Consider the following 26,198-nt stretch of genomic DNA (forward strand, 5'->3'; position numbering starts at 1 on the left):
CTCTTCCTCAGCCTACACATCATATGCTCTTTGCCCTTGACTTTGAACCCCTCTGGTTGGTGCATGTAAATCTCTTCTTCCAGGTCACCATGGAGGAAGGTAGTTTTAACATCTAACTGTTGTATCTCCAAATCCATGTTAGCAGCTAATCCAAGCAACACCCGTATAGATGTCATCTTCACCACTGGTGAGAATATCTCCTTGAAGTCTATGCCTTTCCTCTGACCAAACTCTTTCACCACAAGTCTGGCCTTAAACCTCGTCTATGAATTCTTCTGCTCAATCTTCTTTCTGAACACCCACTTGTTGCTCAGAGCTTTCTTGGCCTTCGACAGTTTCACCATATCATAAGTGTGGTTCTTATGAAAGGATTTTATCTCGTCTTGCATAGCTTTCAACCATCCCCCCTTATGCTCGTCAGCTAGGGCCTCAGAATAATCATTTAGCTCTCCCCTATCAGTAAGTATAATGTACTCATGCGGTGAGTACCTCTTGGACAGCTATCTGTCCCTGGATGACCTCCTCACCTATGGCTTAACAAGTGGATCAAGTGGGGGCTGCTCTCCCGGTCCATCTTCTTTAAGAACTGTTCATTCCCCAAGTATAGGGTTGTGATGTAGTAATAAACTCGGTGAGACCGAGGTCGAATCTCAAGGGACTGAAACCTGTACGTAATCTGAAACTAAATAGAACTGAACTAGAATGAGATGAAATCTAAATCGAGTGTAATTTGATGAATAATAATGAAATAATTATCTAAAACTTAAAGAATTCAGGGAAAGGACACTAGGGATTCAGAGGATCCACTTGTAGAGATCAGGGAGATCTTATGCCTGTTTCAAGAATTCAACTGGACTTAAAGTCCTATCTTCATCCAGTTGAAGGGTGTAACCATCAAACTGAACTTCCTTTGATATAGTTTTCAAGAGATGAAAGGTATATGAATTAGAATGGATTCCATCACCAAACCATGCCCAGGAGACAAAGTAAATAACAGAATTAAACTAATTACCAACCAATCAATAATGTATGAAGGTTAGGAAGGATACCGTCATCTGACCATGCCCAGGAGACAATGATGAACAATAGGGCTTCCTGACATCATAATCAAATAAGGCAAGGAACATGCTTAAAGCTATCGCCGACCTATTGTAATTTCAGTCACAACAAACCATTAAAAACTGAAAGTATTCGCATAATCAAACTAGTATCAAGTTCAATTCAACCTAAAAAACACAAGTAAAAGTTCTCCCCATCACGCTACAAGCTTCACCTCTTAGCCTTAGCTAAGAGGTTTAGCCCAACATAATGGGGTTAAATCTCTCAAAAATAATCATAAAAAAAAAAAGAAATTAAACAAATAAGAATTCAAACAAACTCTCTGCTCCACGCCCCTACTTCCCATGATTGGATCTAAATCCCCTCTCTCTCTGTCTCCCTTCCTCTTTATAGTAGTAAGAGGGTCGGTCAGATGGAGCTTCCGCACCCAGAGGGGGTGGGAGTTTCTATAATAGAGTTGGAGACCTACTCTATTTACGTAGCAAGCTCAAAAGCATCTTACGCATCTTTCCTAATTGGTGGGCCTTTGATTGAGGTCAGACAGGAAATCCACTCCGTCCAGTGGGTTCATGTCGGATTTTTGGTCGGGAATGGATTGATTTGGGTCAGATTTGGTGTACAGGATCTTTCTTTCGCCGTCCATCTTGCACTCAACGGCTAGGATCTCACGATACCTTGCATGTGGTCAAACTGACACATAGGCGAGGATAAGAAGATCGGTGGGATTCCAATGGATGGTCCGGATCGGACCGTCGGTGTATGGTGGTGGCCCACAAAACTCGTCCGCAGGCTCTGTTTGTGAAACAGAGCCTGCGTAGTCGCGTTATGATGCTCGGTGGGGCCCGTCAGTGTCAACTTGGAAATCCACCCCGTCCATTGCAATCTCCTCAAAACACCAATTGGAAATGGCTGGTTTTAACCCGCCGTTGATGAAGCCCACGAGATATTTCACTCCACCGTCCGTCCTGCGTTGGTCGGTTGAAGACGTGTTTGTGTGCACATGGGACGAAAAGGCGACCTTGGCATGGGTTAAAGCCCACATACGGACATCATGGACGGTCTAGATCATCGAAATGAGTGAATAGTGGGGCCCACTAGCAAGAACCGACGGTCGGACATTCGTCCGCTGGTGGTTTTAGAAAGTTTTAAAAAAAAATCTTCGGTTAGCGTGTTTTGACCGGATTTCTCCAGTTCGGTGTATTGCGACCGTGCACACACCATGTGCACACTCGCATTCGTGTAGGGCCCACTGTGATGTATTCGTAAAATCCGCTCCGTCCATTCGTTTTGTCACATCATTTAAGATGTTGAGACCAATTTTGAAGCATACCTAAATATCATGCGGGCCCCGAATCAACGGTTTATGGGATGATCTGTCAGTTTACCCACTTTCACAGGGATCTGGGAGCTAAGATTCGACGTGTACGGTTCATTTATGGTCCTCAGGCCATGTATGAAATTTTGAGCCGAGCAGATGGTGGGAACCCTGCGATCTTGCATTCTGAACCAATTTCGGGCCACTTAAGCTTCAGTTTCTCGATTTTCTTGGATCCCTGGCATGTAAATCTGTCGATCTTGGTCTCCTAGGGTCCGTCCCTTGCCTTGGTGACTTCTGTGCATTAAATCCGTGCCTTTGGCATCATTTTCAGACCAGACTTCTTAAATTCACCTTGTACCACAAATACGATTAAATTGAGCTGTTAAACAGTACCATGTTCGTAAATCCAGGCAATAACTAGGATCTAATATACAATATTTGACCCTCAACACAACCCCTAACCAGCATCTTGCTAGTCCTAAGCAAGTATGCGAAAATACGTTGAGAACTTTAGGAGAATTTCTATAAACTCGAGTGATTTTTGAAAAATAATCCAGAGATGAAAATTCTAATAATCATGAATGTTGGGTATTACTTTCTCCTGGACTCAAGCGCATGGTAAACTTCATAATCAAGTTCAAAGTATTAATCCATCAATTAGAACAATTTTAAACATTGAGTTCCATGGGTGTATAGTCTAATCTCAACTTATCATCATTAAAATTCACTTCTCTATTTCAGGATATCATTGGTAATTAACAAGAGAATTCATGATAACCAAGACTTGCCTCATAGATCATCTTTTCATTCTTTCAACTTTTAATTTTCCATTAACAATAACGCCAAGAAGGGGAATCAAATCCTCACCTATAGGGAGCAAACCTAGGGTGAACACCATACACCCAACCGTTTTCCAATATCATCCATGGGGAATCAAATCTACACCTATAGGGAGCAAACCTATGGTGAAGATTATTTGCACAACCCTTTACAAAGGTATCTGTTTTTTTTCTAGGTATTTTCTTTTTCTTCAATTGATCATGACGGGCAAATTTTTCAGGCTGGTTCCTTACATGCTTAGTGATTACCAAATTAACCCTTCCATATCAAACTGAAACCTTTATGTGAAAGCAAGATGTGACAGCAAGATGTGACATGTGAAATCATAACTCAATCAATGTTTACAACTTCTAATTTTGAATTAACACTTCAAACTTAACTGTGAAATCTAATAGATAACTGAATCCAAGAGTCATAAATTACCAACATCACGTGTCTTGTAATTCTAAATCAAAGATGGTTATCAAAATCGCATCGAATTTACAAGAAATTCCAAAAAAAGTTAAAAATTTTCACAATTTTTGCTCAAGACCAAGAAAATACTGATTAGGCAACCTAATCTCCTACCCCCAACCTAAAATCTACATTGTCCTCAATATAAAGGAAGTAAGCATGCTGTGCACATGGGACAATGAAAGTAAAAGAGGAGTGATGGAAAGATAGTACTTAGATGAAAGAATCACGAGGCTTTCCAAAGATATCAGAGTAGGTCAGCACAAGAGAGAAACCAACAAAAACAAACTATTCTAAAACAATGTATAAAGCAAATTATCTTAGTCTTATGAAAGCGATAAACCTACCTATACCTCCATCAGACTAGGAGATCAATCCTGGTAAACGGAGCAGTCAGAGGCATGGACATGTCCTCTAAATCAAATTTCTCGACAAATGGTTTTAATCGATGTCCATTTACTTTAAACTCCTTGCCATTGTCAGGATCTCTTATCTCAACGGCCCCATGAGGATAAGTAGTAACAACAATGTAAGGGCCGATCCAACGAGATCGAAGCTTAACCGGAAAAAGATGTATTCGAGAGTCATACAAAAGGACTTTCTGACCTGGCGTGAATGTTTTCCGCAGAATATGTTGATCATGAAACGCCTTCATCCTGTCCTTGTAAATTCTCGAGTTCTCGTATGCGTCATTCCGGATTTCTTCTAGTTCATTCAACTGAAGTTTACGTAGCGAGCCAGCATTGTCTAGATTGAAATTCAGATTTTTGATCACCCAGTACGCATTATGTTCCAACTCCACAGGCAAGTGACAAGCCTTCCCATAGACAAGTCTAAAGGGAGACGTTCCAATAGGGGTTTTAAAAGCAATACGGTACGCCCATAAGGCATCAGTCAATCGGGTTGACCAATCCTTATGATCAGGGTTAACCGTTTTCTCCAGGATATGTTTGATCTCCCTATTGAAAATCTCAGCTTGTCCACTTCTCTGTGGATGGTATGGGGTACTCACCTTATGAGAGATACCGTATTTCTTCATTAGGCTCTTGAATGGTCTATTACAAAAGTGTGAGCCTCCATCACTAATGATGGCTCGAGGGGTTCCGAACCGCGAAAAAATGTTCTCTTTTAAAAATTTAATGACTGTGCGGTGGTCATTGTGTTGGCACGAAATCGCTTCAACCCATCTAGTGACATAGTTTATAGCGAGCAAAATATACAAATTTTTAAAGGATTGGGGGAAAGGTCCCATGAAATCAATGCCCCAGCAATCAAATGCTTCTATGATAAGGATGGGATTCAAAGGCATCATATTTCGATGGGACAATGCTCCCAATTTCTGACAATGCTCATAAGCCTTACAAAACTCATGAGTGTCCTTGAACATAGTGGGCCAATAAAAGTCACACTGTAAAATCTTGGCCGTGGTCTTTTTAGCAGAAAAGTGACCACCATAGGCCTGTGAGTGACAAAAGGAGATGACACTCTGATGCTCATCGTTTGGCACACATCTCCTTAGGATCTGGTCTGGGCAATATTTAAACAAATATGGATCGTCCCAGAAAAAGTTGCGCACTTCGGTAAAGAATTTCTTTTTATCTTGTGCAGTCCACTGTGTCGGTATGGAATCTGTGGCAAGATAATTAGCAATATCAGCGAACCAAGGTGAATGAGAGACTCTAAACAGTTGTTCATCAGGGAACATTTCATTGATATGGGTCGCCTCAAGAAAATCAGAGTTATTAAGGCGAGAAAGGTAATTGGCCACTACGTTCTCTACTCCCTTTTTATCTTTAATCTCCAAATCAAACTCTTGGAGTAGAAGGATCCATCGTATCAGGCGGGGCTTAGAATCATTCTTAGAAAGAAGATACTTAAGTGTCGCATGATCTGTGTAGATAATGATCTTGGATCCGATCAAGTAAGACCTAAATTTTTCCAAGGCGAATACTACGGCCAAGAGTTCCTTTTCCGTAGTCGAGTAGTTCACTTGGGCAGGATTTAAAGTCCTACTCGCGTAATGAATGCCGTAGGGCCTCTTATCTTTTCTCTGACCTAGAACCGTTCCAAGAGCATAATCAGAAGCGTCGCACATAAGTTAAAAAGGAATGCTCCAGTCGGGTGGTTGTATGATGGGTGCACTAGTTAACATGCCCTTAAGCTTAGTGAAAGCTTCCTGATATGGCTCAGTCCACTCGTATGGTGCATCCTTTTGAAGTAGATTACATAAAGGACGAGAGATGAGACTAAAGTCCTTTATGAATCTTCTGTAAAACCCAGCGTGTCCTAAGAAGAATCGCACGTCCCGTATATTATTAACTGGAGGTAGGTTAGAGATAAGATCAATTTTTGCCTTATCCACCTCAATTCCTTTGGACAAGATAATATATCCAAGGACAATTCCCTTATAAACCATGAAATGACACTTCTCCCAATTAAGTACCAAGTTCTTTTCTTCACATCTTTTGAACACATATTTAAGACTCTCTGAGCACTCGATGAAAGATGAATCGAAAATAGAGAAATCGTCCATGAAGACCTCTAGATATTTTTCCACAATGTCAGAAAAGATACTCATCATACATTGTTAAAAGGTGGCAGGGGCATTACATAATCCGAATGGCATCCTTCTGTAGGCAAAGGTGCCGTAGGGACATGTAAATGTGGTCTTTTCGTGGTCCTCAGGGGCGATTTCAATCTGATTGTAGCCCGAATACCCATCAAGGAAACAGTAATAGGAATGACCAGCTAGCCTTTCCAAGATTTGATCAATGAAGGGTAAAGGGAAGTGGTCCTTCCTCGTGATGGTATTCAGCTTCCTGTAGTCAATGTACATTCTCCAACCAGTAGTAACTCTAGTTGGCACGAGTTCATTATTGGCATTGGCTACGATGGTGATCCCGGACTTCTTAGGAACCACCTGAGTTGGACTCACCCATTGACTATTGGATATTGGGTATATGATACCCACATCCAATAGTTTAAGAACCTCGGCCTTAACCACTTCCTTCATGTTTAGATTTAGTCTACGTTGTGATTGCCGAGCGGTCTTCACATTATCCTCAAGATATATGCGGTGAGTGCAAATCGAGGGGTTGATTCCCTTGAGGTCCGCTATCGTCCATCCAAGAGCTCCCTTATGCTCAATGAGAGTAGATATGAGTATACTCTCCTGTTCTTTCTCCAGATGGGCAGAGATCACCACCGGGTATGTCTCATCTTGACCTAAATATGCGTATTTCAAATCAGAGGGTAAAGGTTTTAGGTCAAGCTTCGGTGGCTTGAGCTTAGACGGTATAGGCACTACATCGGTTTGTGGCAAGTCTTCAAATTTTGGCATCCACTGGTTAACTTCAAGTACCGGTGCAGTATCAAGCAAAGCACACGTCTCCCTAATCATGTTATCATCAAAATCATGGGAGTGGGCCAGGCACGTCTTTAGAGGGTCAGAGGATAAGGTCAGAGGTATCGTATCTTCCACGAAAGAGTCAATCATGTTAATGTCGTGTGAATCGCCATCATCCTCTAAGTTTCTACTGTTATTGAAAAAGATATTTGACTCCAATGTCATATTTCCAAAAGACATAGTCATGACACCATTCTTGTAATTGATAATTGCGTTTGAAGTGGTAAGGAATGGGCGACCAAGAATGACAGGAATCTGAGTACTCATGTTATTGATGGGTTCGGTGTCCAGGATGATAAAATCTACAGGGTAGTAAAATCTATCAACTTGGACCAACACGTCCTCAATTATCCCTCTTGGTACACGAACAGAGCGATCAGCAAGTTGTAGTCTGGTTAGAGTGAGTTTTAATTCACCCAAACCTAACTGTTTGTATACCGAGTAGGGAATCAGATTGACGCTCGCTCCTAAGTCAAGAAGTGTGTGATCAATTCGATAGTCCCCGATTACACATGATATGGTTGGGCTACCGGGATCTTTGAATTTCTGTGGCACGTCTTGCTTCTGGATGACACTCACTTTCTCAGTTAAAAAGATCTTCTTTTGAATACTCTGTCGTCGTTTGGTCGTGCATAAGTCCTTCAGGAATTTGGCATATAAAGGTATTTGTTTTATGGCATCAAGTAGAGGAATGTTGGCTTTCACTTGTTTCAACACCTCTCGAATATACTGAGAGTTAGAGAGAGGTTTTGGTACAACAACCGTTGGGGGAATGGAGCAACTGACTTCTCTAGAAGTTCCGGTTCTAATTCTTATGGGGCATCACCAGATTCATCATTGTTGTCCTCTTCTGCTTCTTTAGGCTTTTCGGGCCTAACCGGAAGGGTTTTATCAATAATCTTTTCACTCCTAAGAGTGGTGATAGATCTAGTGTGCTCCATCTGATTTGAAGGGCTTGGATCACTTATCTCGTACTTCGGTTTAGGATTGAGGAGAGGTTGTGCAGGAAGCATCCCCTTTTTTATAACCGTCATATGTGAATCCATATTTTGCATAAAATCTGTAAATCCTCGCATTGCATGAGCCAACACTTGTATGGAATTTTAAACCGGTTCTTCTTGAGGTTTCCCCTGATTTGGATTTTGATTGAAGAAACCTTGAGGGGTGGCAGTTTGTCCATTCCTCCAACTAAATTTTGGATGATTTTTCCAACTAGGATTGTACGTGTTAAAGGTCGGTCCATTGAAAGGTCTTTGATAAGTATTTATGGCATTGGATTGTTCATTCAACACTTCTCGAAAAGCGGGTATTGTAGGACAATTCTCAGTTATATGAATGTTGCAATCACAGATGCCGCAAACACTTTCATTAACCTTATCCTTCTTTCCTTCCATGGCCTCAAATTTTCTTATGAGCATAGTCACTTTATACTTGAGATCATCCTCCTCTTTCAAGAGATACAAACCACCTTTCTCCTTAGATTGAGTCGGCCTAGACGTGGTGTTCGATTTTGGGTAATAGTTCCATGATTGTGTTTTTTCAGTAAGACTATCGAGGTAATCCCATACCTCGTCGACATTTTTATTAATGAATTCTCCATTACACATTGTCTCGACCATTTGGCGCATAGAAGATGTCAATCCATCGTAGAAAAAATTTGTAATGCGCCACATTTCAAAGCCGTGTTGTGGGCATGAACTGACCAAATCCTTGAACCTTTCCCAACATTGGTAAAATGTTTCATCCTTCTTTTGGGTGAAGTTCATGATTGCTTTTCTAAGGGTAATCATTTTATGATGTGAAATTTTTTTTTTTATAAATTCCCTCTGCATATCATTCCATGTGCCAATGGATCTAGGACACAGTGAATGTAACCACGTCTTAGCCTTCTCCTTCAAGGAAAAAGGGAAGAGTTTTAGCCTGACTATGTCCTCAGATACATTTTGAAAATATAAAGTGGCTATGATCTCATCAAACTCTTTTAAATGTAGATATGGTTCTTCAAATTCAAGCCCATGGAACTTAGGAAGGAGTTGGATAACTCCTGGCTTGATGTCCATATGTCCTATATTTTCAAGAAAAATCATGCATGAGGGCGTACTCACCCTCGCTGGTTGTAAATAATCTCGTAGAGTAAGAGGCGGGGGTGCTTGATGCACCTCATTCTCATCCTGAATGTCCTCCACCCTAGGTTGGGGTAGAAGAGGTTGGTTTTCAGCCATCACTTCAATTAACTCAGGGGATTTCGAGTGGTATCTAGTACTGCGATGGATAGTTAACTCCTTAACTAATCCTCCTTCAGTCACGAGATGTTGAGTGTTGTCATGAGCCCATTTGGGCATGAAACACTCGCAACCCTCAATCAAATTCGAAACCTAATCCTAAGAAAGGAAATAAAAATTTAGAAAAAGAAGGTTGGAAAGAAGATACCAAATTGGAGTTCCTAAGTTAAAAACCTACAAAACAAAACAAAATAAGTTAGATTCTAAAAAGAGAAGGACTAAAATTAGAAAATCCTTAAAAAGAAAGATAGAAGTAAACTAGTTTCTAAAAGAAGAAATTCCTAAAAGAAAGTGAAAATTTCTAAAATAAATTAGGAAAGTCCTAAACTAGAAAGTAAGTTACTAAAAGAGACCTAAAAAATAGAAAGTAGAGAAAGAGCTTACCGAATTAGAAATTTCTATCTTAAAAGCCTACAAAATAGGAAGGTTAGTTTCTAAACAAAAAGTCTATAAGTAGAAAATTTCTAAAAATAAATTAGGAAACAAAGTTAGATTCTAAAAGAGTTAGAATTAGAAACTTGCTAAAAAAAAGAAAACAAATCCTAATCTAGATATAGCAAGAAAGAAATTAAGGAAGAATTTACCAATTTAGAAACCTATCTCAGAATCCTACAAAACGGGAAAGTTGGTTAGTTTTTAAAAAGGGAAAAACTTTCTAAAATAAATGAAAGCCTACAAATAGAAATTTTCTAAAAAAAATAAAATAGAAAGTTAGTTTCTAAAAAAGAAGAAACCTAGAATAAGAAAGTTTCTAAAACTAAAATCTTAATTCTAAAAATAGAAAAAGTAGAGAAATTAGAAAAGGTTTACCAAATTAGAAGTTTATGTCGAGATCCTACATAATAGAAAAACAGATTAGTTTCTAAAAACAGAAAAAAAATTCTAACCTAAAATTAGAAAATCCTAATCTTAAACTAATCTTAAAACTAGTTAATCTTAGGAAAACGTAACCGTCAATCCCCGGCAACAGCGCCAAAAACTTGTTCACTCCCCAAGTATAGGGTTGTGATGTAGTAATAAACTCGGTGAGACCGAGGTCGAATCCTAAGGGACTGAAACCTGTACGTAATCTGAAACTAAATAGAACTAGAACTAGAATGAGATGAAATCTAAATCGAGTGTAATTTGATGAATAATAATGAAATAATTATCTAAAACTTAAAGAATTCAGGGAAAGGACAATAGGGATTCAGAGGATCCACTTGTAGAGATCAGGGAGATCTCATGCCTGTTTCAAGAATTCAACTGGACTTAAAGTTCTATATTCATCCAGTTGAAGGGTGTAACCATGAAACTGAACTTCCTTTGATATAGTTTTCAAGAGATGAAAGGTATATGAATTAGAATGGATTCCATCACCAAACCATGCCCAGGAGACAAAGTAAACAATAGAATTAAACTAATTACCAACCAATCAACAATGTATGAAGGTTAGGAAGGATACTGTCATCCGACCATGCCCAGGAGACAATGATAAACAATAGGGCTTCCTGACGTCATAATCAAAATAAGGCAAGGAACATGCTTAAAGCTATCGCAGACCCATTGTAATTTCAGTCACAACAGACCATTAAAAACTGAAAGTATTCCCATAATCAAACTAGTATCAAGTTCAATTCAACCTAAAAAACACAAGCAAAAGTTCTCCCTATCACGCTACAAGCTTCACCTCTTAGCCCTAGCTAAGAAGTTTAGCCCATCATAATGGGGTTAAATCTCTCAAAATAATCATAAAAAAAGGAATTCAACAAATAAGAATTCAAACAAACTCTCTCTGCTCCATGCCCCTACTTCCCAGGATTGGATCTGAATCCCCTCTCTCTCTGTCTCCCTTCCTCTTTATAGCAGTAAGAGGGTCGGTCGGATGGAGCTTCCGCACCCAGAGGCGGTGGGAGTTTCTGTAACAGAGTCGGAGACCTACTCTATTTACGCAACAAGCTCAAAAGCATCTTACGCATCTGTCCTAATTGGTGGGCCTTTGATTGAGGTCAGACAGGAAATCCACTCCGTCCAGTGGGTTCATGTCAGATTTTTGGTCGGGAATGGATTGATTTGGGTCAGATTTAGTGTACAGGATCTTTCTTCCACCGTCCATCTTACATTCAACGGCTAGGATCTCACGATACCTTGCATGTGGTCAAACTGACAAATAGGCTAGGATAAGAAGATCGGTGGGATTCTAATGGATGGTCCGGATCGGACCGTCGGTGTATGGTGGTGGCCCACAGAACTCGTCCGCAGGCTCTGTTTGTGAAATAGAGCTTGCGTAGTCGCGTTGTGATGCTCGATGGGGCCCATAATCAGTGTCAACTTGGAAATCCACCCCATCCATTGCAATCTCCTTAAAACACCAATTGAAAATGGCTGGTTTTAACCCGCCGTTGATGAAGCCCACGAGATATTTCACTCCACCATTCGTCTTGCGTTGATCAGTTAAAGACGTGTTTGTGTGCACATGGGACGAAAAGGCGACCTTGGCATGGGTTAAAGCCCACATATGGACACCATGGACGGTCCGGATCATCGAAATGAGTGAATAGTGGGGCTCACTAGCAAGAACCGACGGTCGGACGTTCATCCACTGGTGGTTTTAGAAAGTTTAAAAAAAATCTTTGGTCAGCGTGTTTTGACCGGATTTCTCTAGTTCGGTGTATTACGATCGTGCACACACCATGTGCACACTCGCATTGGTGTAGGGCCCACTGTGATGTATTCGTAAAATCCGCTCCGTCCATTCATTTTGTCACATCATTTAAGATGTTGAGACCAATTTTGAAGCATACCTAAATATCATGAGGCCCCCGAATCAACGGTTTATGGGATGATTTGTCAGTTTACCCACTTCCACAGGGATCTGGGAGCTAAGATTCGATGTGTACGGTTCATTTATGGTCCTCAGGCCATGTATGAAGTTTTGAGCCGAGCAGATGGTGGGAACCCTGTGATCTTGCATTCTGGACCAATTTCAGGCCACTTGAGCTTCAGTTTTTCGATTTTCTTGGATCCCTGGCGTGTAAATCTGTCGATCTTGGTCTCCTGGGGTTCGTCCCTTGCCTTGGTGACTTCTGTGCATTAAATCCATTCCTTTAGCATCATTTTCAGACCAGACTTCTTAAATTCACCTTGCACCACAAACACGATTAAATTGAGCTGTTAAACAGTACCATGTTCGTAAATCCAGGCAATAACTAGGGTCTAATATGCAATATTTGACCCTCAACAAGAACTCCCTTGTCCTCTATACCTTATTGTACTCCCCCGTCATCAGGCACCACGGGAGAAATAACTGGATCCATGTCCTCTAGCTTACCTGAACTAAGCTGAATCTTCTCTGGCTTATCAATGTCTTCTATACACTGATCTTTAAAAAAACCACATCTCTGCTCCTAACGAGTTTCTTCTCGGTCGGATCCCACAATCTGTAATTAAACTTTTCATCACCGTACCCCAAGAACACACACTACCTGATCTTCATATCGAGCTTGGACCTCTATCCTTTGGTACGTGAACGGATGCCCTGCATCCAAACACCCTGAGATGACTATATGATGGATCTTGTCCAGTTCACACCTTCTCGGGTGCTTCTCCATTCAACGGGGCTGATGGAGACCTGTTTATCAAATACACTGTCGTGTGCATTACTTCTCCCCATAACGTCTTGGGCAACTTCACATGGGATAACATGTATCTGATTCTCTCTACAATAATATGATTCATTCGCTCATCCACACCATTATGCTGCGGGGTCTTAGGAACTATCTGTTCATGCCATATACCCAGGGACTTATAATACTCATGAAAGTCACTAATATATTCACCACCATTGTTAGTGCGAATGCACTTCAATGATCTACCTATCTCTCTCTCTCGGCCATAGCATGAAGCAATTTAAATACACCAAAGACCTCATCCTTAGATTTCAATGCATAAACCCAAACCCTCCTAGATGCATCATCTATAAAAGTAACAAAATACAATGCCCCACCCAAGGTTTTTGTCCTCATAGGACCACAAACATCAGAATAAACCAAATCTAATACATGCACTTTATTAACATGAGAAGCAAATTTAATAAATGAAACTCTATGTTGTTTCTCTAATAAACAATCATTACAGGTTTTGAGAGGTATACCTGTCACGTCTGGAAGGAGCCGCTTTCTCGCTGGTACCTGAAACCCTTTTTCACTCATGTGGCCTAGACGCCTATGCCACATGTCACTAGCTAAATCTTTCGTTGCATTCAACCCACCCTTTCACACACTGACACTTACATGTAAAGGGTGCAACACTTCTTTCCTCTGGCTGCGATCAATGAACCCTTGATAAGCTTTCAACGCCCACCAACAAATCGGTTGTCATAATCATCATCATCCAACCTTCCCGTTTACATCAAGTTGAGGCGAAGGTCTGGGATACGCCTCACATTCCTGAAAACTAATGTGCAGCCCATATCGATCTTCACATAAATATTATTGACCCCTACGATCTTCGATATGTCAGAATTTTTCATCTTCATGGTCCCATAGTAGCCTGACTTGTAGCTTGTGAAGAAATTCATGTGTGGAGTCGCATGAAACGAGGCTCTCGAGTCTATCACTCAGTCGATGTTCTGACTCATAGCCGTGAGACAAACATCATGATCTACTGAAAGAATAACTACAACGTCACCATCTGAAGTGACCGAAGTGGAGTCTAATTCATCTTCCTTCTCCTTTCCTTTTCCTTTCTTGTCGTTCTTCTTATTACAACATTCATGCTTGTAGTGGCCCTTCTTACCACAATTCCAGCATTCAACATTCTTTCTGGTACTCGACTTGCCTCTTGATTTATCTCGAGCCTTCCCACCCTTTCTATTCTTTCCTCTCCCCCGTTCTTGTGTCACAAGGGCCTCTTGCTGAGTAGACCCCTGAGTCTTCCTCCTTATCTCCTCATTGAAGAGACAACTAGTTACCTGTTCTATGAACACCTTTCCGTCTGTCGCGAAGTTACTCAGAGATACCACCAATGTCTCCCAACTATCAGGCAATGTGCTAAGCAATAGCAAAGTCTATAATTCATCGTCCAAGACTATCTTCATAGCAGAGAGCTGGTTCAGTATATTGTTGACGTCATTCATATGCTCAGCCACAGAACCACCATTTTTGAATTTAAGATTCACAAGTCATCGTATCAAGAATTTTTTATTGTCAGCTGTCTTCCTCTCATACAGCCCTTACAGTTTCAGCCATAGGCTAGCGGCTGAGTTCTCCGTAGACACATGGTGGAATACGGAATTGTCCAACCATTGTCTAATAAACCCCACGGCCTTCCAGTCCAATTTCTTCCAATTATCATTTGTCATATCCATTGACTTTGCTGATATGCCTTGAATTGGAGAATACAAGTCCTTGCAATAAAGCAAGTCCTCCATCTTAGCCTTCCATATGGTCCAGTTAGAACCATTGATACTGATCATCCTTGATGAGCCACCTTTCATAATTCAGAACTGATCCCACCCCATTCAACTAACCTAAACGCTTTGATACCACTTTGTTGGGGGCCGTTGCACAAAACCTTAGGATATAACCTCCCAAAAACACCAGAATTATGAAATAATAAAGTAATAAAATAAATCAAGCACAAACCACATGGCACAAGACATTTTTACGTGGAAAACCCTTAAAGAGGTAAAAACTACGGGACCACGTCCAAAGCAACAATCCACTATAAAGTAGAACGTTACAACCAATCACAAGCACACACCGCTTGGATTAAACCTTCTTCACTAACGCAGGAGTGGATAAACAATAAGAAAATAGAGACAAACGGAGAGATCTCACCGATCACGAGGACGTAGAAGCGTTGAGATTTTGATTGCATAGTAGATCGCCTCCACGAGCATAACCTCCCTTCCACAAGTTTCCTTTCTCTCTTTCTCTCTCTCCCACACCTTTGATAGCCCTAAACCCTTTGGCAAACCTTTGCAAAGCTTTAAGAAACTGTAACATCATGTCCAAACATAATAGTGTCCTAAGGCGTCCACATAGGATTTGCCGCAAGACCATTCGCTGAACCGCTCATGTGTGGGGTACCGCCAACAAATTAACCCAGGTTAGCCCATTAAGGTGAACCAGTCTGTTTAGGTTCGAGTTAAGTGCGGGCCGTCAAGCCAGATAACCTGTTTGTACTTGACAACAGCTAGTGTGGGCCGTGCAGTGGCCAAGATGGTCAGAAAAATCTAAAAATTGGGGAAACTACAGATCTCTCTGGGCTTGTGGTCCATCGTGGACCATAGACTCAGTAGACACCTAGAAATTAATTATCCACGCCGTCCCAACGGCACTCTCCAAATGCAACTCACCCAGCCTTAACCCAAGGGCTAGAATTGAAATCTGGCACTTATAAATAAAACTGAGATACTAGGCTTTGCAGTCATCGGATCTCTTCTACATTTATGGTGAGGGCCTAAAGTATTTTTCTACCCCTGTCCACAAAATCTGCAAATTGATCGTGAAACGGTGACCATTGATCACAAATCGGACCCATACGGTAAAACCCCGCGACCGTTTGCCTACAAACTTCGCACGGCCCTTCATCAGGCCATAAAGAACCTACCCTATAAATTTTATAACCAGGGGGCCATCAGAACCACCCCAACAGCCTGAATGGACCCCACAGGGTCATTTATAGATCAGAATCGTACGATAAAACCTCGCATCTATTCGCTCCCAAATTTTGCACAACCCCTCATCAGGCCATGAGACACCTATACACCAAATTTGATGGCCAAGGGGGTGACAAGGCTATCCTAAAGCTAAAAAGGGACCCCCACAGGGCCATTGGGGGCAATTGTTGAAACTTAAGGCCAATGGGCCCAAACCTAGGAAATAAAGCCCTAAGGCTCTTTCTCTCATACTCCCACCATTATTCCAACAACCAAGGAGAAAGGAGAGAGTAAAGAGAGAAGAGAGAGAGAGAGAGAGAGAGCAAGGTGTGAGAGAAGAAGGGAGACGGTGGATCATAGTTGAGGTGGGGCCCAAGATAGTCCGAGTCTTGCAACTCCTTACCTCCTCCTCAAGAAATTTCCTCACCCACAAACAGAAGAACCCTTCTCCGCCGATTAGGTAGGTAAATCTCTCATCCTTTTGGAAACCCTTATATTGAGAGAGGATTTACATGTAATCCTAACATGCAAGTTCATTTGAGTCAGGATCTCTACGAATCCACCCACAAGCTTGGCAACCCTAGATCATTTCCTAGAGCTCTCTACGATCCATAGGTGTGGAATATTACTCTTAGGTGGCCTAGCACCAATTTTAGTATAAATCTAATGATTATGAATGTGTGAGTGATATGTTTGGATAATCTAGAGAAAACCTAGGAAAGACCTCACCTTTGATCCTCTCAATCAACATGGAATAGTTATGGAATATTTGTTGTCTCTCACATGATTGGGTATGAATTTGATGATTGCATGTTCATGTCTTGTTTGATTCTTGTATGGTGTTTCCTTATAGCATGTATGATGCATTAACCCTCGTGCATTTTTGTACCATGAGATATATAAAATTCTTGGCTTCCTCACTAACCCACACAACACACATGCACATTTATTTCGCAATATTGTTAGTAGTTTACATTTATAGCAAATTTTAAATTTATATATTTAATGCATGATTACACAACATCACTTGTATAAGATGATATTTCCTAACTTGTTGAAGTGCTATTGACTACCATCAAATCCCTAGGTTGGTCAGGAAACTGAGGTGAGAGAAGGTGGCCCCGTTGGCAGGACTTTCCTAAGGCTAGGCCGGCAGATTTAGGGGGATTCGAATGGGCGACAGTAGTTGGACTACATGGGTCGCTTGCACCCGATGTCATCCATCACGTACTTGCCTGGACTCGCACGATCTAGTCTACGTACTGACCAACCATGTTTGTTAACCCTGTCTGCTCACACCTGAATGGAACCTGGGACACCCTTCGCCCACTGAAGCCCATTGATAATAACTTGAAACTGATCCACCGTCTCGAGAGTCGGGCGTGGTGGAATGGGACACTGTCCGAGCTATCGGCCTACGCTCGGGTGATGAGCCTCCCCATAGTTACCGCGAGTGATCCCACTTCTCAACACTTCCCATGTGCTTAAAATTGGGGATGGGGAACCTGATGGGATCAAGGATTGTGGGATCCTGGCCTCGCATGTTGAGGGGCCTTGGCTTCGCAACCAGTTGAGAGCATTGATATCGTGGGGTGTACTAGTTTTCCCAATTTGCCATTTGAATGGACTTAATTAAAACCTCGGCTAACACAATCATGATTGCATCGCACTAGTTAGGTTGGCGACTCGGCATTTGAGGTCGCAATGAGGGAGTGTTGGTCATACGCGATCGTTAGACAGAGTCGCTCGAGGGAGTGTTGTTGTGAGGTCATGCATCATATCATCTCTCATGCACATGCATTAACAAGATTAGTTAAGTGTTTATGAATGTTTGTTTTTCATTAAATTCATTATGAAATTGATACTTGTCATAACTTAAGACTAATAGAACCCACTGAGTTGATCACTCACTCTCACTTTGGGACGGTATTTTAAAACACCAACCAGACTCTTCAGTAGCAGCAGGTGACGCTAAGTTCGAGGAGCCAGGCGGCACTGGCATTGACAAGGAGGATGAGCTGTCCTACTTCCAGTTGATGGGCAGCTCACCATAGATTTATCAACCTATTTTGGATCGCTGAGTGGTGGACTCAGTGTAATATTCTTTTCGACTTATCATTCTTTTGGTATTTTTGTTGGGCAACGCCTTGTGCAACCCACCGATTTTTGGAATGTATATATATATATATATATATATATATATATATATTCAGCTGCTTCTATTTCAGTAGACTAGTTGCGTTTGTGATTCATGTTTCAAGTAATTCCATGCTGCTCACTAAATAGGATTAAATGCAAAATAGTAAAATTTGTTATAAGTGATACCCGGGAACTTGGGAGTCGAGTGTATGCACGACCCCCAATTTTCAGGACATTACAAGTTAGTATCAGATCAATGGTTTGGAATTAATTGGGCCGTGGACCATGAACTCACTAACGTGTCCGCTAACTTGAGAGGAAATAAAATAGAGATACTGAAACGATAATAAACGCAACAGAGAATTAAAATGCTAGGAACCATCTCAGGCCCTGAACTGGCAATCTTGAACGGAAGGTAAGACTTCCAAGGGGTTAGGATTAGGAAGCGAATGAGAGTAGTGATGTTAGGAAATAGGTCTGAAAGACTTACGGTACCATAGCCCGATGGTAAGAACAAACCGGAACTGAATGATTAGATGGTCGAAACCATCGTCCAAGTCCAAATGAGCTAATACCGGGCCGAACTTGATAGTTCTGACCCATTCGTGGACAAAGGTTTAGGGGTGAACGAAAATATACCGAAAATAGTGAATATGTAGATAAAATGGATTTTGACCACTAACTGGGAAGAATCTTGTGAAACAACCAAGTTAATTGCATAGATCAGCTTCTCTTACCCCAAAATCATATATAGCACGCCCTGGGGGGCCTTACCGGTGCCCAAGAAACCACGAAGCAAATGGACCCAGCCTGGGAAACATTGGGTCGGCCCGACCTCGCCCCACCTTCCAGAGCCCCCGCCCACTTGTCTAGCAACCCGGCAGGACCCCGCCCGAGACCGAAAATGGGTGGTCCCCTCTCCTTGCTTTGTAAACACATGCGGGGCCCACTCTCCTTGTTATTTAGGACTATTTAGAGTCCATTAAACCCATTTCCACCACTCCCATTGCACTCTGCCCCTTCTAAAACCCTTAGAAAGTCTCTCCCTTCCCCATTCTCAAACCCAATTCTCAAATCTACCATCTTCTTCTTCCACATTACCCATCTCACTCCATTTTTCTCTAAAACCCTCTTGACAACCCATCTTCAACCCTTCTCAAACGTCATTTCTTCAAACCACTCTCAAATTCTTCCCCTTCAACTAACCCACCTCTTCTTCCTCATATCCAACCCAAACCCATCCACTAACACCCATTTCCAACCCATTTTCCCAAGACCCATCCTTAACAAACCTTTCTCAAATACATTCCCTAAACCCATTCTTAAACTCATTCTCAAGTCTTTCTCAAAACCATCCCAAAAATCTTTCCTCAAACGATCCACTTACATTTCTCACACCCAATCCATCCTAGCCGAGGGATATGGCGTTCTTGGCAACTGTTGCCTCTTTCTTCTCTATTCTAGTGATCCTTTCCCTTATAGGGAAGGCTCCCGCCGAGCCGGGACCAAGTCGAGAAAGGTGTAGTAAGAAGAAGGCCGATCCAATGGGGAAGTCGAGTTCGGAAGTCCGATCCAAGAGGAGAAATGATTCTCAAAGAGGGCTCACAACTCAAGCTTCCCCACCACCTGTTGAAGATGTAGAAAATTTCTGTGAGCGTAACGTCGCCTTCGAAGCCTCCGTGGAGGAGCATCTGGTCGAGAATTTTGCTCTACTCAATTGGCTCATGGCAAAGGAATGGGGTCCCATATTCTATGGTGGTTCCCAGGCCGATCAAGGACAAGCCAAGACTTTCTACAGCCGAATCAGAAACCATAAATTCAAGCCATTGGGCATTGATCTTATAGTAGGTAGCAAGATTGACGTACTTAGAGTGCCACTAGGGGTGGAGGACATTTCTGACGTACTTAGAGTGCCACTAGGAGAGGTACAGATTGATGACGAAAATTTGGATACAAGTCGAGCCCGCGACAAGTGGACTCACTTTTTGTGTGGACAGGTTGCCCGATGGAGGCGAGAGGTCGGCCTGAACTAATCCAACTTGACCCTAGAGTACCGAGTACTTCACTGTATTTGCACCCATAATGTGTACCCGAGGTTAAAGAACCGCATCGAGTGCTCTCACTATATGGTGGAGTTTTTATATCAAGCGGGACAGGGAGCAAATGTGTGCATCCCCAGCATAGTACTCCATCAGATCGTGAGGGCCGCAAGGGCAACATGGAAGAATGTATGCCTTTCATTTGGTCACCTGGTCTGTCAATTGGCTAGGCAATACGGAGTGGGCGGGTCGGATGGAAATCTTATACCAATGCAACTATTGGGCGATGATATGCTAAATAATATGGGAATAGGCCCCAAGCAGCGACAAGCCCATATTGAGCAGTTCGCCGATGTTGACGAAGAGGAAAGGAAGGCGATGGAAGTGACGAGGATGAGGATGAAGCTGAGGGGGCCAAACAAACTGAGGAAGCCGAAGAAGTCGACGATGGATCGCTTGTCGCTCCAAACATATGTGAATGCTTGGATGCGCTTGACGCTAGAATGACTAAGATGGAGGAAAGCCAAGTGAGACACCATGCAGAGTAGGAGAAATGGAACAAGAAGATATATCGGGCCATAAAGGCTTTGATTTGCTACAGCAAAGGGGAGGAGGCACCCCATCCTCATCCGACCCAGAAGAATAGTAACTTAACTTTACTGATAATTAGTAGTTTGTTTTAATTCAGTTAGGACTATTTCCATGTATTGAAGGATAGTTAGAACCTTCGCTTTGATTAGATTGTATTTCCTTTATGTTTGGGATGTCTAGTAGCATATGTAATCCATACTGTAGGGTGTAACTGGCCATTCTAATGGCATTTTGAATTCAATATGAATTCATGAATTGCCTTGAATTCTCTTGTCACCTTGTAAATGATTGTATGTAAAGTTGCCCATGCTCACGAATGGAATCTATAGGCCTTGTATATCTACGCATGACCTTTGTATGGACAATGTCCTATTGTTTAACCCTTTTAGGAACGTCTTTCCAGGAAATGCGCTCTCGAGGTGATGGTCGCTTTGTTCGCCTACCTCACGGCGGCCTCGTCGAGAGGGACCAAATTTTCGATGATCAACCAGGCCCTCAAAGGGCGACCGGATCCCACAATACGGGTAGTACTACCCAAGATGCGGTCCCGGATGTGCAGCCAACACAAGCCACGACACCTGTACCTCCCCCGACGCCGGTTATGGACCAAATGGGTCAGATGTTGCTTCTTATGTAACAACAATAACAAATGCTAGCCACGATGATGGGAGCTATGACTCATAACATGGGTGTGCAACAACTAGAGCAACCGGGCATGGCTGCGCCTGCAACCACCACGAGCAACTTATTTGAGTTATTCCAAAGGTTTAGACTGCCTACTTTTGCTGGCACCCACTGCCCAGAGGAAGCGGAATACTGGCTCAACTGAGTCACCAAGCTGCTTTGACCTCTCCACTGTTCTAAAGCAGAGAGTGTCGAACTCCTCTCTTACCTCTTTGAGAAGGAGGCAGATTTGTGGTGGGAAAGTGTTCTTTGGACCCTCCCAGAGAACCATGTATGGACATGGAAGCATTCGAGGCCCGCTTCAATCAGAAATACCTCCGGCAGGCATACCGACATGAGAGGGAGAATGAATTCATACGCCTCTAACAGGGAGGAATGTCCATGGCGCAATACAAAAATCGCTTCACCAAATTGTTGCGCTATGCTTCACAAATAGTTGTCGATGAGGCGAATAAAATGCGGCGATTTACTAAGGGTTTGAGGAGCTGCATTCACTCGAAGATGTGTTGTGCAAACATCAGAACTTATGCCAAACTGATAGAGATGTTAATACAGGTGGAACAAGACGAAGAGCGAGTCGCATAGACCTGTTCATAGCTAGGCTCACAAAGCAGGATTGAAGGACTGTCCTCATCCTTCACCGGGAAGAAGCTGCACCCAAATTCTCCTCCTAGGCTGGCAGTCACTTTGACTCCTTCCGCACGGCCTAACCGCGTATGCAGGTACTGCAAAAGGGTGGACCACTCAGAGCCCTTTTGTTTTTCAAGGATGAGGGACCATGGCTTCATACCCCCTCAATGTATCAACAGGCCCCCACAGCAAGCCATGTAGATTCCTCCGCTGAGGGCGATAGGATCGGACCAGCAATTCCATCGCCCTCCTATACCTCAAGTTAGACCGCTACAATGGCTTATGCAACGACCGAACTTTCCACAGCAAGCACGAGTACATGCATTAGTGGCTGAAGGCCAAGATGCAGTCACCCCCACACCTACGGCCTTCGAGGTGACAGCCCACATACAAGGTACTCCCATGTTTCTTTTGGTGGACACTAGATCCAATACTTCTCTCATATCGCATGCAAACGTCAAACATCTAGAGCTACACCTGTAATGTCCTGGATTTTCACTGTTTTGAATTTTCAAAAAAATTCTTGAAATTTTTTCTATTAATTAACTTATAATATCACTTAATGACCATTAACACTAAATGTTAGTTTATACAGGGGTGGTACCAATAAAGAACCGCACAAGTCTAATTAATCAACCGTATGAAGCCCATGAATCCGTCTAATCACTTGAACATCAGGTGTAGCCCTATGATTTACTCATGTAGGACCCAAATCTAACCGACCCATCACTAATTAATCAAGATAATCATGACTAAATTAAAGGTTTAACCGAAGCCGAGTCAAATAAGGCCTGGATCTTGACTAATAGACCAAATCAACCCCATTACTCTTTTAGCCTAAAATCGATGGTTTAGAGTTATCATTACTGAATCTCCACTTTCACTAGTTATAAATAGGCCACACTATGAACATAGTTAATACAAACCCTAATCATTGCCTACGAGAAATCTCAATACCTAATTTATTCCAGAAATATCTCAATTTTTCAAACGAGCATTAGACCGCTCGTTGGTGGGTCACTGGTTCCAAAACTATAGAATAATGTCCGTCTTATTGGGCTTGACGTCTATTGCGAGACATCTAGTCAAGATCGTGACTCGAATCGCTCAAATTGGACGTACAAGTTCGGTGCATGAGTTATGCGAATATTCTTGAAACTAACCAAGAACTTAAGACACTTATCTGCGTTCGGTCTTTGCTCAAGTTGTGGCTTTCGGACCGTTAGATCATGACCAAATTTGGGGCAATAACCTAGAGTAATGTCCTACACAAATCCATATAGTCGTGGGCCCGATCGATAGTCAGTGAGTATTGAACTGAATTTTGATCCTACCCGTCGATCGACGCATCCAAAGGACAGGTCGTTTGTGTCTATGGGTAGATCATCGCTAGGGCCAACTATCCAACGGTGGGTGTCAACTCCTACACCCCGTAGTAGCCCTAAATTGGTAGAAAAACACCCCCTTAGGGCTAGTATAGTAAAAACCCATCCCTCAGGGCCATTTCACCAAATCTGGCACTATATAAAGGCCTTATTTGGGCACCCACTCCTCCCATACGAATTTCATGCCCTAGAGCAAGAGAAAAAAAAGGAAAAAGGGGAGAAGAAAAAGAGGAGAAAGGAGAAGAGAGAGAGGAAGAGAGAGTGAAGAAGAGTGAAGGTGGACTATAGCTCAAGTGGGGCCCAAAGGAGTTCGATTCTTGCAACTCCTCATCTCTTCTCCAACGAATCCCTCACCCACAACCGGAAGAACCCCTCTCCTCTGATTGGGTAGGTAATCCCTCATCTTTTCTTGAAACCCTTTGTGTTGAAAAGGGATTTGTATGAAGTTTTAACATGCAAATGCTTTGCCTTAGGGATTCCAGCCAATCGACCCTAAATCCAAGTACTCGTAGGTCGTTTCTTAAGAACTCAACGATCCATAGGCGCAGACTATTGTTATTAGGTGGCCTAGCACCAATTTTAATATGAATCTAATGATTTTACTTATTGAATGATGTATTTGGGTAATCTAGAAAAACTTAGACAAGCCATTACACTTTAGATCCTCCCCCAATTCAATATGGAATAATGACGGAATGTTTGATATTTCTCAACATGATTGGGTATGCAATTGATGATTATTTGTACAAGCTTTGTTCGATTCTTGTATGATGTTTCCCCATAACTTGTTTGATGCATTAACCCTTGTGTGGTATTAGGAGATATATGAAATGCTTGCCTTCCTCACTAACCCACACAACACATGCACCTTTATTTCATAATATTATTAGCATTTACTTTGTAGAAATTCTGAATTTTGGGTTGGGAAATATGAATGCATGATACTGATTATGTTACTTAATAACCCTATTTGTTGAAATGTTGTTGAATACCATTAAACCCTTGGGTTGGTCAGGAATCTGAGAAGTGAGACGGTGGTCCCATTGGTAGGACTATCCCGAGGCTAAACCAGTGGATTTGGGGCGGGTGCGTATGGGCGATAGTAGTTAGACTACATGTGTCGCTTGTACCCGATGTTGTCTGTCACGTACTCACCTGAACTCGTGTGGTTTAGTCTACTTACTGACCAACCTTGTTAATAACTTTGTCTGCTCACGTATGTATGGAACCTGGAACACCCTTCAACCGTTGTGACCCATCGATAATCAAATTGAAACTGATCCACTGACTCGTGAGCCGGGCATGGTGGAATGGGACACTGTGTTCGAGCTGTCGGCCTACGCTGGGGTGACGAACCTCCCTGTAGTGACCTCGAGCGATCCCTTTTCTCAGCACTCTCCATGTGCTTGAAGTCGAGGATAGAGAACCCGACAGGATCAAGGATCGCGGGGTCTCGGCCTCGCACGTTGAGGGGCCTTGGCCTCGCAACTAGTTGAGGGTATTGATACGTGGGGTGTACCATTTTTCCCAATCTGCTGGATGAACTGAACTAACTAAATACCCGGTTAACATTCCTCATGCATTGCATTAGCTAGGATTTGCCGACTCGGCGGTTGAAGTCGCATTAAGGGAGTGTTGGTCATGTGCGATCGTTAGATGGAGTTACTTGAGGGAGTGTTGTGGTAAGGTCATGCATCATATCATAATACATGTACGTGCATTAACAAGATTAGTTAGGATTTTATGAATGTATTACCTTTCATTAAATTCATAATATAATTGATGTTTGTATAACTTAAGACTAATAGTACCCACTGAGTTGATCACTCACTCCCACTCTGGAACGGTGTTTTAAAATACCAATAAGACTCTTCAGTAGTTGCAGGTGATGCTGAGTACGAAGAGCATTTCGACGCAAGCTTAGATGAGGAGGACGAGCTGTCCTATTTCCAGTTGATGGGCGGTTCATCGTAGATTTCGCAGGCAGACTCCAGTCGCTGAGTAGTGGACTCAACACACTATTCTTATAGACGTATTATTCCTTTGTATTTTTGTTGGGCGATGCCTTGTGCGTCCCATCGATATTTTTAGACATTGTATATATTTAGTCATTTCCCTTCCAGTAGACTAGTCGTGAATTGTGATTCATGTATTCAGTAATCCATGCTGCTCAGTGAACGGGATTAAACGCAAAACAGTAAAAATTGGTTTTAAGTAATTTTCGGGAACTTGGGAGTCGAGTGTATACATGACTCCCAATTTTCAGGGCATTACAAGATGGTATCAGAGCAATGGTTTGGAATTAATTGGGTCGTGGGTCATGAATTCACTAACGCATCCGCTGACTCGAGAAAAAATGCAACAGAGACTTAGAATGGTAGGAACCCTCCTAGAACCAAAACCGACAATCTTAGATGGACGGTAAGACTTCCAAGAAGTTAGGATTGGGGAGTGAGAGAGGGTAGTGGCGCTAAGAAATGGGTCTGAGAGTCTTCCAGTACCTTAACCCATCGAGAGGAACGAGCTGAAATCGAACGATTAGATGGTCGAAACCATCGTCCTAGACCAAACGAGCGAACACCAGGCCAAACTTGACAGTTCTGATACGTTCGGGGATAAAGATCCATGGATGAATGCAGATTTACTACAAATAGTGAAAATATAAGTAAATTGAGATTTTGACCCCTAACCGGGAGGAATCTTATGAAATAACTAGGCCCATTGCGTAG

The 26,198-nt window shown here is 42.3% G+C and overlaps 1 non-coding gene across 1 annotated transcript; it reads left to right on the plus strand.

Moving 5' to 3' along the window:
* Positions 1-8,753: 8,753 nt before the first annotated feature.
* LOC131217803 (small nucleolar RNA R71) lies at positions 8,754-8,860 on the plus strand. The gene has a single exon (XR_009157393.1). It is a non-coding gene; the product is annotated as a small nucleolar RNA R71 (small nucleolar RNA).
* The last annotated feature ends 17,338 nt before the right edge of the window (positions 8,861-26,198 follow it).

This window comes from Magnolia sinica, chromosome 10 (assembly GCF_029962835.1).
Source record: "Magnolia sinica isolate HGM2019 chromosome 10, MsV1, whole genome shotgun sequence".
In the NCBI taxonomy this organism is placed as follows: Eukaryota; Viridiplantae; Streptophyta; class Magnoliopsida; order Magnoliales; family Magnoliaceae; genus Magnolia; species Magnolia sinica.